The 8,622-nt window shown below is 59.4% G+C and overlaps 1 long non-coding RNA gene across 1 annotated transcript; it reads right to left on the minus strand.

Annotated features, from left to right (window-relative positions):
• Nucleotides 1-377: 377 nt before the first annotated feature.
• LOC139186260 (uncharacterized) lies at nucleotides 378-7,527 on the minus strand. The gene is made up of 2 exons (XR_011569830.1): nucleotides 4,537-7,527; nucleotides 378-4,301 (listed from the first exon to the last, which is right to left on the minus strand). It is a non-coding gene; the product is annotated as an uncharacterized lncRNA (long non-coding RNA).
• Nucleotides 7,528-8,622: the final 1,095 nt, after the last annotated feature.

The following is an 8,622-nucleotide window of genomic DNA, read 5'->3' on the forward strand; positions in this document are numbered from 1 at the left end:
TTTCAGAATTTGGAAATCTTCAAAGGAAAAGCGAGAGCCCTGGGAGCATTGCAGATGCTCAGAACCCGAATGCCTTTTTAAGATAAACCATGTTTCAGAGTCATATGCTGGCGGGAGATCTGATCTGGCTGATACTGGTTATTCACTCCTGGGGGCTTCAAATATACCCCGCCCTTTCATTTTTCTGATGGAAAAAAAACAGCCTCTCTTTCAAAGATCAGGTCCTGTTTTCCTTCACTTAGCATTTAAATAGCCATCTCTGCAGCGGGTCCCTCTCTTTCTGGGGCTCTCCTTCTCATCTGTGCACTCCGCTCGCTGTCTGACAAGCCTGTGTTTGTCAACTGATTCTACAAATTAACTAAGCCACCAATCCAGAATTAGTAGGACTGGGCTTCCCTTTTTATTTTGAGACTGTGATGGAGCCAAGACGCAGCAGCTGGGCCGTCAGGCCGCTCTCAACCTTGGCAGACAGAGGGGACCATGCTCGGCAGGTCCAAGGCCAGCTGGGTGGGCGGTGCCTGTAGGCTACTGAGTTCCTCCTCTGGGGCCCAGGCTCCCCGGATGGGAGAGATACGAGACTGGACAGCAGTTGGACCGGTCCCCCGCCCCCCAGGCTTGGGGCTGCCTGTTCCCTCCTGGACGGCAGGGAGGGACAGCTGGTGCTGGTGGCACTCAGCGGGTGACACGGTCCCAGGAGTGCTTCTCACAGACGACTGCAGTCCCCACGTCACAGATGAGGAAGCCGGAGACACAGCACCAGCCAGCAAGTCAGGGTGGGCCTGGTGAGACCCCCAGCGGCCCGGCCCAGCCCCGAGCTCCCTGCAGCCTGCTCCTCCCAGGGGTCCACACGTGCCCAGGGAGAGGCACGCATGTCACGGCCACGCGGCGCAGGCCAGCACTGTGATGCTGCCCCGCCAGCTTCCTGGGCTCCCCCAGCGTCTGCCGGGTCCCGAGCCCATCCCCAGGGCACCGGGAGACCAGTGACAGGTGGTCTGGGTGTGGATGACAAGGTCCCACGGGGACCTCCATCCCCACGTGGCCCCGCCCTCTGTGAGGCCGTCTCTCTGGAGCCCAGAGCCCCCGAGCCTCTCCCAGGGAGCAGCCAGGAGGCTCCAGGCAGCTTCATAGCCCCCCAGAGGCTGGGGTTCCTTCCCCGAGCTCAGCCTCAGGCTCTTCTCTCTGTCAGCACGGTCAGCTCCAGTGAGAAGCCCCAAGTCTAAAGAAACACAGGAGACATGGGAGAGGCCCCGAAGGAGAAGCCGAAACCAGCCCGGCTTCCACAGCCAGGTCGTCACCTAGGGACGCTGCGCCGGGCTGCAGGGACCCAGGCCTTCCCCCAGCCGCCCCGGAATCTGAGAAACCCCGGACAGAGAAGCCTCGAGGCCCAGGGCTGAGCCCCTGCAGACTGGAGAACCCCCGTTTCCCAAGTGCAGCTCACCAGGCACCTCCACTGCTGATTGAGACCCAGGACACGTCTCATGGAGAAGCTGGGTGCGCCCTGCAGGAGCTCTCAGGACACTTCGTGCAGGGAACAGGGGCCGCTCTCAGCCAAGTGGAGGAGGCAGAAGGGGACGGCGGGCCTGACGGATCGCGATGGCTCCCTGACCCGCACCCTGGCCCTGCGACACCCTGGGCCGGTGCTGAGCAGACGGCAGCAGTGGCTGGGCCTCAGGCCTCTCCCGGGAGCCTCCCACACCAGCCTCGGCCGGCGCTGGGGCCCTGGCCCCGGGTTTGCCTCCATCTGCCCGCTGAGGGCTGGGACCCCAGGTGGAAAGAGCTGTTGGGTCTCTGTTCTGCAGGCGAGGGCAGGAGAAGCTACTCAGTTCAACTGAGCACCGACTCCGTGAACGCCGTCTATGTCCAGGCCCACGTGAGATCGACGAAGAGCTCATAGCGAGCGGGCTGCACAGCTTGTGAGGAGACGGACGCCTGGAGCCACCGGGATTCTGCTGCCCTTGGTGTAGCCGTGGCCTGGCAGGGGCTTTTCAACCCCCCCCCGGGGAGCCCCAGGTACCGCTGAGCCCGAGAGCCACTGTGCCCGGGGTAGGAGCAGTCAGACTCTGCCTGGGGGTGCCCCTGGAGCGTCCACTTCTTCAGTCACTGCAGAAGCTGCGAGAGCTGTTAAGCGGATGGTCTTGGAGGGAAAGAGGTTCTTGAACAGACGAGTCTTCTCAGCTTGATTTCAGCCAGGGCCTTGCCCCGCGCTACAGCCTGAGCTTACTCCTTCCTGGAACCGTGTCCCTTCTGTCCATCCTGACTTTGAGGCTAAATCAGCACAAACACGCAGTCAGGTCCGTGAACTGCCGCTCGACGCCGCAGGTGGCTGGCATCCATCCCGGCCGATGCGTGGCTGCGGTCACCTCGGATAAAACGACCCGAGAGGCAAAAACGAGGTGCAGCCGCCACCTCCCGTCAGCAGCCTCCGCTCCCCGCCCACCTCCCGCAACTCGGGGACTGAAATGCTCCCCCTCCTGGGCTCCACTTTAAAGCTCAGCTCATTTACCTTGAAAAGGGGTAAAAAGCAGGTAAGTTCATTTTTTTAATATGCAAATGATGGAAATTTGCATATTAAAGTAAACCAGGAGGTTTACTTTCTTTGAGACGCTTCTCTTCCTTTAGCAACAGGACCTGAAAGGCTGAAGCTGGTTTCCCCATTTTCTCTCACATTCTACAGGTCCTTCAGGTAAGGGACCACCTGCCCAGGGCCCCGCAGGCTTTACCAGAAGGTCCGTGCGGCTCACAGCCTTGGTGGTGGTGTGGCTGGCGCCCTGGATACCACTCGCCTACAAGGAAAGGCCCCCGTCCCCGAGTGAGGGCCCCTCCGCCCCGCACCTACTGTGTGTGCGCCCCGCCCGGCCGTCGGCGCCCCCAGTGGGGCTTGGACGAGGGGACCACGTGGTTCTGCCGAGGCCCGTGCTGCCTGCTGGGCCAGGAGTGACGCGTCCTTGGTCCCTGACAGGGTCTCCTGACCCCCGCCGGACCCGTGGCCCGTGGGCTGCCGTGAGAGCTTGCAGTTGGGTAACACAGCTCTGGACGCGGCCTTCCTACAATGACTGTCAGAACAGACGATCCACAGCAAGATGGAGCAACGTGGGGAAACGGCAATTTAACAGGTAAATCGGCAAGTCGAGAAACACTGCAGGGAGGCCAAGACCCTTTTTACAGAGTTAAAAACAACCACACTCACACACGATTTTTAGGAATACCTACGATGCAAAGCCACAGGAAAATGATGGCAGACACGGGATTCGGGGGTTGGGTCCCTGGGGTGGGGGGAGGGGCTGGCCTGGCCGGGGCAACGTGCAGTCTCGAGGTTCAAGGTCGGGTGCCCTCAAGCCCTCGCTGTGCTTGGGGCGTGCGTTTATAACACTGCATTGCCAGAAGTAACCAGCGAGGGACTCACCCACTATCCACTGGCCAGGGATGAAAGTGTGTTAATCCAACGTGTACATCCGAGTCTGGTTAGAGAGGGATTGATAATATATTGATTAATAAAGTGATGGGTAGATAGATGAATGGATAATCTATAATGCTGTAAAGCTTGACTGCCCCCAACATCTTCCTTGCTGAGGTGATATCTGGGAGGAGAAGATTACAAGAAACACCGATTTAAGGCAACAGAGAACCAGGGCCAGGCCGTGTTTCTTTTACAGAAACACCAATGGTATCGACGTCTCACACTGCGGAGGCCAGACACCCCCTTCCAGTCCCACCGTGGGCCTCCCCGAGCTGTGCCAGGTGTTTGCAGAGACTTGTCCGTCCCATTAGCAGAGCTCCTAGAAAAGAAGTTCCCTGGGTGAGGGGGCCAGGGGTGGCCCCTAGAGCCCCAGAGGTGTCAGGGAGCCAGAAAGAGCACAGAACCGTGGTTCGGCTCCTGCGGAGTCCACTGGGCCCAGAGAGGAGCACAGAGGACCCAGGGGCCAGCTCAAGCGCCCGGGCCAAGACACAGCGTCCTGACGACGGCTCAGAGCCCGGCCCGATCCCCCAGCATCGCCCACTGACAGGGGCAGTCCAGGCAGCCTGGGGAGCTCTGCATGGGGATGCCTCTCTCGGGACCTGACCTGTCACCCACGGCCCCCAGCAGAGCCAGGTTCCCCCTCAGAGCCCACGCGGCCTGCGCTGACGTGCTAGGAAGGGATGCAAGTTACAGACTTGTCCAGGGCTCAGGCTTGAGGGCACCCTTCCCAGCGGGTTTTCCTGGAAGGCAGGACTGTCCTGGGCCGAGAATGGCTTGCATGATCCCGGAACAAGGAGTTAGTGTGCAGCTCCACGTGGTGCGTGCTAAGGTGCTTCAGTCGAGCCTAGAGAAGGAAACGGCAACTCACTCCAGTCTTCCTGCCTGGAGAATCCTGTAGACAGAGGAGCCTGACGGGCTACAGTCCGTGCAGTCACAAGGAGCCAGACATGGCTGAACAGCAGCGACGGACCGCAGCCCGCCGGGGCTCCTCTGTCCAGGGGACTCTCCAGGCAAGAAGACTGGAGAGGGTTACCATGCCCTCCTCCAGGGGATCTTCCCCACCCAGGGATCGAACCCACTTCTCATGTCTTCTACGTTGGCAGAAGGGCTCTTCACAACTAGCGCCACCTGGGAAGCTTTGTTTCTTCGTAGGAAATAAGGTAATAACCATCCTAGAGCCGGGCCATCTGGGATCTTGCCGGAGGATTCGATGTCAAGGAGCTTTGTGACCTCCATGAGCCCCCACTTTTTAGTCCCCGTGAGTAAGGCAGACGGTGGCCCCTCTTGTATATTGAGATGCTGGAACTCTGCGCCTGGACACCCCCGACCCCAGACTCAAGCTCCGACTCCCAGGCCCTTGAAGACGCAGAGCTCCTGCAGAGGGACGCCTGGAACCCCCCACCTTGTCCACCTGCCTGCGCGGAAGCGCCGTCAAAGCTCTGGAGGTGGTTGTTGTCCTTCTGAGGCCTCTGGTCAACAACACCTGCCCGCACCAGTCTGGGAAGCGTCGTTAGACACTGTCTGTGAGGTTCCTGACCTCATCGGAGAAAGTGCTCTGTGAGTCTGAGAGATTAAAAATAGAAGCGAAACCAGAAGACGTCTGAGCGCAAGGGTGAAAGTTTCCTGTGCCGCTCGATTGGCCGGCGTCTGACTGAAAGTGAAGGGCAGAGCTGGGAGGCCAGGGAGTGGAAGGCGACCTCGGGGGGAGCAGCCGGCAGGGCGGGCAGACGCCAGCGTCCCCTGGAGGCCTGTCCAGGCGGCACCTGGATGCTCACAGTAGCCCGCGCCCTGCAGCTCAACGCTCCCGGGGGTTGCACGGCCAGGCACCCGGGGGGTTGGGGACACGGGCCCCACTGTTCCCTGGACCCAAGCCTCACCCCTTGGGGGAGGGATGACCAGAAACCTCTCAGCCGCCAGCCCGTCCTGTGGCACTTTGCAGCAAGGATCTGGTCGAACCCCTGCAGGGCCTTGGGTCCCTCTCCTCCTGCCCGGAGGTGGCGGCCCTTGGAGGCCGGAGCCTCGACCCTGAGCTCGGCTGCCTTCTTCTGAGCCAGAGTGCCACCGCTTTTCACTGCTTTCCCAACACTTTGTTGTGAAGCATTTTAAGCTTCCCATTTGCAAACAGCTGTATGCCCACCGTCCGATGCTGCACAAACACCATTTGATCTTTCTACCCAGGCCTCCGCTCCGAAGCCTTCTTGCTATTTATGTTTCAGATTACATCACCAACAGGACACGAGCCCCTCCTCAGCCCAGCTCTGCCACGTCCTGGCCGTGTAATCTCAGGCGGCCAGCCCCTGCCGGTGCCTTGTCTGTAAGAGGTGCCCACACGCAGACCCATCAGGACGACGCTGCACGGACGTGTTAGCACACCTCAATCGCCGGACCGTGGGCAGATGGAGACCCTGCAGGACTCGCCTCCTTGTTCTGAAGCTGCTGTCTCCAAAGCAGCTTTCTCAGAAGAACCGGGACTGCACGATGTCATTCAAAAGCAGACACAAGACCGAGGGGAGAGCTGACAAAGGAGCTCGGGGACCAAGTGGCGCTGGACACACAGGGCTGCCCACGGCCACTGCACACCTGCCCACGGGGTGAACGCAGGGGCCCGGTGTTTGCCAAGACTCTGGACCAAGGAAACAGAGCCCGGCCCCACGATTCAGGCGTCTCCTAATCTGTGCTGTGTCAGAGTTTCTCCTTATGAATAGTTTCAAATACAGAGAACGCTTGAAAAATAACCCATTGCGCTGGACTGTCCGCCTGCTTTCTCCTGTGGATCCGTCTCACGTAGACGTGGTGGCCCTTCACCCCCAAGAACCTCGCTCTGTGTCTGCCACCGCCCAGTCACACTCCTGTCACTGGGGACCTTTCCTGTCCCCGCGGCCCACCCCATGCCTCTGACCACAGAACTGGTCAGGACTCGGGCCTTGCATCAGTCCGGTTGGCCAAAAGTTTGTTTGGGTCTTTCCGTGAGACTTTTTTCTTTTTGGTCAATTCAATATTCGTTTTTACGTCTCTTTTGTCTCTCCAAACATTCTCTCCTTTTCAGTTCAGTTACTCAGTCATGTCTGACTCTTTGCGACCCCATGGACTGCAGCACACCAGGCCGCCCTGTCCATCACCAACTCCCGGAGTTTGCTGAAACTCATGTCCCTTGAGTCGGTGATGCCATCCAACCCTCTCATCCTCTATCGTCCCCTTCTCCTCCCACCTTCAATCTTTCCCAGCATCAGGGTCTTTCCCAGTGAGTCAGCTCTTCGCATCAGGTGGCCAGAGTATTAGAGTTTCAGCTTCAACATCGGTCCTTCCAATGAACACCCAGGACTGATTTCCTTTAGGATATTCTCCCACAAAAGCTCATTTCTCTTCATCTGGAAGCACACAGACCCCTCATCCCTTCATACCGTTCATGATCTCAGAGCCAGTTCACTCTCACAGGAAAGAAAGTCCCTCGGACACACCCGCTGTCTCTCAGAGACGGGTTGCTGCCTTCCTTAGTGACTGCTGTTACAACGAAGAGCCTAGTTTCTTGTCACTTGCGACTTGCGGACGCTCAAAGCAACTAAAACAGGAGCAGAGTTCACGAGAACTGAAGTCCTGAGTCGGGCCTGCTCCGGGGTCTTGGTCGCTGCCAAAAACAACAGACTCTTGAAATTTCCTGGGATTTTACCAAAGAATCTTAGTTCCTTTGTATCGCATCCTGTTTAAGAGCCAGATACAGAATTTCTTGGGCCGGTTTTTTGAATGTTCCTGTGTACTTTGTGGAAAGTTTTGGAATTTGCCCTTTCAGCAATGCATCCAAGTCTTACATGAGCCTCAAATACAAAGACGTTCTTCACCTAAAGGGAAGTAATCCCGGTTAAACTTGGTACAAAGTGGCCCTGGTGAGGCTGTGCCACCTGGACAGCGACTCTGGCCCACCTCCTGACTGGGGTGGTGGTCACGTCCTCGCCCACCTTCCCGGGCCGTCAGGGTGAGACACGGGGCGTGGAGGCGGTTGAAAGCGTCATCTGAGACAGGGAGTGAAGTGGGTGACCTCTCCCTGCCATCGTCCCCCAGAGCCTCAACCCTGGACCACCGCCGCCCCCACCCCCGAGGATCTCAGCAGTGCTACGCATTCCTCCCTGGGAGCGTCCGGGCCTGAGCTCACGTCCTGCCTCGGGAGCCTGTCACGGTCCCCAGCAGCGGGACGGGAGGGCTGGAAGGTGCTCAGGCGTGGGCAGTGCCCCCCAGAGTTACCTCCACATGGCCGGCGTCCCCCCAGGACGTGGGAAACAGACCCAGACGCAGAGATGCCACGTGGAGACAGGGGCAGAGACTGCAGAGATGCTCCTACGGGCTGAGGACCACCCGCCGCCTCCACTGGCATGTGGACAGGCCCCACTGGGCTCTGGGGGCAGCCAGGCCTGCAGGCACCGCGCCCCAGACTGACTGTCGAGCAGGCCGCGTGGCCGCGGTGCTCAGCTGGTGGGCTCGGCGGCCACCGCGGGAGGCACTCACGGCTGGGAAAGGCCGCCTTGTCCGCGGACGGGCCACGGCTGTACCCGGGAGGGGGACTCGCACACGGTGAGAGGAAGCGTCAGCCTCACAGCAGTGGCGGGGAGACGGGGAAGCAAGGGGGCTTTCCAGGGCCCCGGCCGCACCTTGACCTGAAGAGGACGCGGGAGCTGCTTAACGATCGTATCAGCACGAGGACTCACACGTTCTCTCCCCAAACAGCAGACAGACGTGCCTGCCCAGTCCCCGTGCTGAGGAGGTGCCCTGTGTGGGGCGGGCAGCCGCTCACCTGGCACCCAGTGAAGCAACTCGCTCACTGAAAAGTTACTGGGTCGAGTAGAAAATGCAGCCAAGTCCGGTCACACGTCGGGGCAGGACGCCACCTCCACATCCACGACAGCAAACACCAGGAACACAGAGGCCTCCCTCTGTGGCCCCGCTGCTCACTCACTGATAAGGAGAAGCCCGGGCCACGGCGCCTGGGGATGGCCACCCCGCTTCTCGCAGTCCTCAGCAAGGACCCCACCACAGCCGACTCCCTGGCATCATGGCGATTCAAGGATTGGCAAATGACGCAACCCCGCCTGTGGTTTTTTTTTTTTTTTTAGCCCTCATAGAAAAACTTTATTGGAAAGCAGGGAAAACTACCAAGATATGAATGAAGACAAAAA

Source organism: Bos indicus, chromosome 12 (genome assembly GCF_029378745.1).
Source record: "Bos indicus isolate NIAB-ARS_2022 breed Sahiwal x Tharparkar chromosome 12, NIAB-ARS_B.indTharparkar_mat_pri_1.0, whole genome shotgun sequence".
In the NCBI taxonomy this organism is placed as follows: Eukaryota; Metazoa; Chordata; class Mammalia; order Artiodactyla; family Bovidae; genus Bos; species Bos indicus.